Genomic DNA, 6,000 nt, shown 5'->3' with positions numbered 1-6,000 from the left:
CAGGTTTTTTCCACTTTTCTCCAAGGAAATATTTTCCCGAACTGGTTGGGCAAGGGGCTGCTTGAATTTGTTCTCTAGAGGAACCCCTTTGGATGTTTCCTCCCAAATTTGCCCCAAACCAGGACAGGATGGGAGAAGGCTGTTGTGCACAAAAGCACTCTGTCACTGTCCTGGGATGGCTGATGTGCCCACCAAAGCTGGAGGAGAGCTGTGCTAGCTCTCTGGAGCACCCAGCCAGGGCCAGCCCAGCACATTCTGATCCTGCCAGGCAGCAGGGCAGACTCAGCACGGAGCTGCTCCCTGAGCACCGGTCTCAGAGGAGAGTAGCAGCTCCAGGCTCCCACCAAGACCCAGAGCCAGCAGCTCCAGGCTCCCATCAAGATCCTGAGCCAGCAGCTCCGGGCACCCACCGAGATCCTGATCCAGCAGCTCAGTGGGGGCTGCCTGCAGCCCCCACTGGTTGGAGATGGAGCTGTCTGTCTGCAGCGAGCTGATGCTGTGCCTTTATGCCCGCCCTACACTGCCTTAGCCCCTGTGCCACCCCCTGCTCACTCAGTGTGAGCCTGCCACCTGCCAACAAGGCATTTACTCTGATGACGTAGCAAATGCCAGCCCCCACAAAGCCTATAAAAATTGCTGACATTTGCAGTACCGTGAATCAGCTGCACTCATCCTCCAAATTCCACCAGCTCACCAGGAATTAAAAAGCTGCAGGCTTGGCTCGCTGCAAACCAGCTCAGCACTAAGCTGTCTGGTCTGAGTCATGTCAGTACCAAACTGGAAGGAACAGCCACGGGTCAGGCAGATTTGTCTGCACCACACTACAGTTCAACCTTGGAAAATCCATTTTTTGCCAGAACTTCTCTGGTTGTTGAACTATCATTCTCTTTGGGAAAGATGCTAACTGACTGTTTGTCATCTGATCAGAAAGGGGAATTGAATATTGCCTGGCTGAGTCACAGCCTGCTGAAATTAATTCCTGCCGTGTCTTTAAATTGAGAAGGCATGTCTGGCATACACCTGCGCAAGACACTTTATGAGCAAGGCTTCTTTTCAGTACAGGTACCTGACTCATGGTTCCTCTCCAACAGAGATTAAGACTTTACAAAATCAGCCATTGGCAGCACTCCCAGGATATTTTTCCATTGGCACGTATTTCTAAAAATGTCAACTCCAGTCTAACCATTCTCATCTGGGGAGCCCGACATCAGATGTACATTAGTCCGGGAAAAAAATTACCCAAAATGCAAGCCCCTTCTAAAAAGGAAAACAAATTCCAAATATGTTAGACTGACTCCTGCCTCTGAGCTCTCTGCAAATGAGAGGAGGAAATTTTACAGTGTGATTTTACAGTCATGATGATTCAATTAGAAAATGAGACAAGCGAATGCGGATGGATTTTACAGGGATGAGAAGTGGATGATGAGATATTCCTGTTCAGGCCTGACTTCCTGTTTATTTGGGTTTGCTACCCAACAGCAGACAAAAAAAGTCTTGGCAGGACCTTAAGAGCCACGTGCAGTCCTGGAATGAAATCCAGACTGCTGAACAACACTTCATCTGGCTGTGGGAGAGCTTCCCTGGGGAGAAAGCATTTTGGCTTGAGCATTTTGTTCCAGTCATCAGTCTCTGATTATTTTCTCTTCCAAATTCAGACCCTTCACAATCCTCCCCAGCATCACCTGCCTTGCCTGAGGGACGAGAGCAGCCAGGACATGCCATGCTGCCATTTGGCCACACTGAGGCCAGGCAAGAAGTGATATTGTTCCCACACCGTGCCCACAGCACATGCTGTCAACATTCCCTCACTGCTGAGAGAGATCTCTGTTTAATTTGGGCTGTCAGGAGTCAAAGAAAACAAAGGATGTGACTGCAGAGCTCAAGTCTATCTGAGCAGGATTCCTGGAATGGAATCCAGTTGCCTTCAGTAAGACTAATCTGCAGCTACAGAGTGAAAAGAGTGCAGGGTGTGCTTCTGAGATATTTTAAATATAAATTTCCATGAATGCTTCAAAAACGGCTTTACATCTGCTGTCCCTCTGGGAAATAATTAGAAAGCCCTCCTCTCTTTACTGGCTCTGTTGATGATTGCATCTGCTCACCTTCAGGATGTGTTTGGCACCTGAATTATACTTTTGCTTTCTTGCAAATCTTCATGTTTTCTACATGTGCATTTTCATTATGTGTCCTGTCTCTAAATATTAACACATAAATACAATAAACAGAGTTTTCAGCCTTACTTGATGAAACAGACCTCAAGGAGTGATACCCTGGCACAAAAAGTTCCATCACTTTTTCCCAGGTGGTGTACCTCAGCATTCCAACCTACACATTCTGGTGGTCTTTTCAATACGACACCAACACTAAACCATGTGCCCACTCCTCTGCTGAAGGAAAAATCCCATCAATAGGTGCACTTGTCCTTAGTGGTCCCTTCAGAGTGATTTACTTCTCACCATCTTCTTAGGGTGGTTGACAGCATTGAAATCTTAAACTATTGTAGTTAGAGCTGTCGAGACCCATGGATTCAGGAAAGATTTTAAATGGAAGTTTACTTCTACTTTAGCAGAAGGAAGTAGGAACTTTATTTTTTCTTCTCTCTCTGACTGAATTTAACTCATGTTCCATTCCCTGGGGACTGTAGGCTCATCTTGAAGCCACAGAAGAATTCTAGTGCTGGCCCACTTTCTGCCTGTGCTGGGTGGTCCTTGGTTTCTTCAGCACTAGAATGCAGAGTGTCCCCACCCCTTCCTTGTTTTATTGTTGGGGTGTTTTTTTGTTTGTTTGTTTTGGTTTTTTTGTCTTTTTTATGGTGCATCCTGCTGGACAGCAAGAACAGGGGATATGCATGGCTACCAGGGCCTCAACTGGAATTCTAAGCAGCGTTAGAATATGCAGTATACAACCTACGCTAGGGCCAGGCAAACAGGAAAATCTGTCTGGTCTGAGTCATGTCAGTACCAAACTGGAAGGAACAGCCACGGGTCAGGCAGATTTGTCTGCACCACACTACAGTTCAACCTTGGAAAATCCATTTTTTGCCAGAACTTCTCTGGTTATTGAACTGTCTCTACAAAAACCAAAGCAACAGTATCCCATTCCCACTGTCAGATCCACTTGTGCTCCTCTGTGTGCAGCTGGAAGAGTGCAGTGATTTTTACTTAAAGTTGCATATAGACGAGTGCAGGTGGAAGCAGAATTAGATGAGAACAGATTTTGGCAGGAATAACTGTTCTCAGTGAATAAAGAACTGATTATTTTTTAAGAATGTGCCAACAGGGGGAAATGTGTAAAACTTTTAAGATACCCCAAAAATTACCTGAGGGCAAGAGGCATCAAAGCAGGGCTATATCTATACCTGCCACCTCAAGAGTTTGAGGGAATGTTCCCAAGCAATTAAACACAATCTACTACACTTCAAGGCTCCTGGTCACACTGGTAAGTCTGTACCCAAGCACTCTCTCCCAAAATACTTCCTAGGCACAATGTGGGCATGAGCAGAGGCCAGGAAGGGAGCCCAGCAGGCTGAGTGCTGAACACCTTGTTTCAGAGCGAGGCTCTGGTAGCAGGAGCTCAGGCTATCTCCTGCCAGCTGGCCTCAGTGCCACGGAATGGTCCTGGGCACATTTTGTTTTCTAATATAGATGCAGTCAGGATGTCTATGAGAATTTGTATCTCCCCCTCAGTGGAATATCCAGCTTCCTTTTTAAGAACAGAGCTACCCCGTTTTCCACTACCAAGAAGCAGAGCAAATGCTACTTTGAAACACCCAGCATTTCCAACACTTCCAGAGACTTCTCTCTTGTGCTCCAAAATTCTGCACTTCTCAGTCTCTGCTCCATTGTAAGTATGCATCACTGAGATGGAGATACTCTGGGAGACAAGTGGGAAAGGGGAATCTGACCCAAATTTTGTTCATTACTGGAACTTACTCCACCAGGCCTGCAGGAAGATGCCAGTGCCTGCCTTAGATCCACACTTCAGCACATTCTCCTAAAGGCAGGTACCTGCATCCTTTCAATGAATGGGCAGACTTTTAGAACATGATCCTGAGAGATACTGTGCAGGTATTTTGCCCAGTGGCTGAAATCTCTCCCCCAGAGACAACTGTGGGAGCCACCATCCCTTTCTCAGTCAATTGTTCGTACATCTCAGCTGCAGATTCCTGTTCTTCCCTTTGCTTCCTCTGTGGCTCAGGGAATGCCCTCTCCTTCAGAGCACAGAGGATAAGTTTAAGCTAGACGGCATTCCTTCCCAGAACAAGCTTTGTCTCCCTCCAGACTCCTTGCTTCTTTGCACCATTCTCTTGCATAATAAAACACCATGTATTTTCACAATAGCCTTTCTTTTAACAGCCCCCTTGTGCAGCACTGCCTTGAAAGTTACTGTGTTTTCTGAACTGAGAAACTCATACAATTTGCTTTGCAAATTCCTGTTAAATGAATCACATTCAATCACACCCATTAGATTTTCTAATCATTTTTAACAAGACAGAACAAAGAATTATAAGTTTATGTTGCTTAAATAATTCAAATAATTTTTCACCTTTCCAATCATAGGCATTCCTACCTATACTTAAGCAGGGAGGAGGGAGAGGGAGAATTTTTAAATGTGTTGAACTTGCTTGAGAGAATTGAGTATGGCATAATGTAACCAATCTCTACTAACTGAAGAGAGCAAAGTAAGCCCTGGTATGGATTTTGTGATATTTTGTAGGGGAATTACTGTGTGCTAGGACACCACCACTGGAGTGAAATCATGCAAAGGAAGAAATTCTACCTGCTCCTTGTACACACCAGACCCTTAGACGAATGTAGTCCATTTAAATCCCATCTTTTCCTCCAGCATCTTCATGGAAACATCACCCCTGACATGAATATTTATTATGCAGCTGTACTGTCATGAGAAGAGCTGCATTGCAGAAGGTTCCATTGCATTCCTTGCCCACAGGAGTGAGGAAACCACCATTCCTAGACAGGGTTGGATATGGGATTTGAGAGAAGAGACCTTATATTTTAACATTTATGTCCTAACTGGCTTTGTCAGAAAACTGGAGAAGTTCAGAGTAATCACTGTCTTGAGAGGGAAATAATTACTTGTTCTCATCCAAGGTGATTCTCCAGCAACATTCTTTCCAATGGCAATTTTAAGACAACCACAGTTTTCCAGAATATTGCAAATGACAATCTCCATGGCACACCACAGTTGAAGCACAGAAATAAGATACATCTTTCTTTTCTCTCTTCTTCCTGTCAATCAAGTGTTAAAACAGATTTATTTGGAAAAATCCCACTAATTACTGTGAATTATTTATACAGAAGACAACTTGGAGATGACTTTTGGTAAATTTTAAATTCTATCTGGAAAATTATTAATTCTGCAGTAACCATAAAGACTGTGGTATAGGAAGCCCAAGTTTTAATGAAAACACTTTGTTGCCATCTAGGAAGGATAGTAATTTTGCTATTAGATCAGGTAATTTCTGGGGCATCCATGGCTTCTCTGGGCAACATATGCCAGGGCCTCACCACCCTCATAGGGAAAAAATTCTGCCCAATATCCAATCTAAACCTACTTTCTGTCTGTTTGAAGCCTTCTTTTTATTTAAACAAGTTGTTATTTCTCTTCAAAACTTCTAATTCCAATTAATCCCTTAGTCATATCATTATCAGCTTTATTTTTTTCCTATTCCAATCAACACAGAAGTTTTTATTTCATATTTTCTCAATGGCTGCTATAACCTCATTTTTCACAATATTTCATCATACAAATATTAGGTATGTTCTGGTCAATGGGCCCACAGAGTTACTGGAGAAATTCTGTGTAATGAGCTGACACACTGATGTCAGGTGGCATGACCAAGGTCCACTGTAGAGTGCCAGCACCCTGAGGTCCCAAATCTAGGTCAGAGAAACAGAACTTTAACAAGCTGATCAGAAGAACTGGGGACCAGTTAATGCATACAGAAAGAAAGTAAAAAAAAAAAAAAAAAAAACCAAA

The sequence above is a fragment of the Haemorhous mexicanus genome, chromosome 5 (genome assembly GCF_027477595.1).
Source record: "Haemorhous mexicanus isolate bHaeMex1 chromosome 5, bHaeMex1.pri, whole genome shotgun sequence".
NCBI lineage: Eukaryota > Metazoa > Chordata > Aves > Passeriformes > Fringillidae > Haemorhous > Haemorhous mexicanus.
This window is presented reverse-complemented; position numbering follows the sequence as displayed.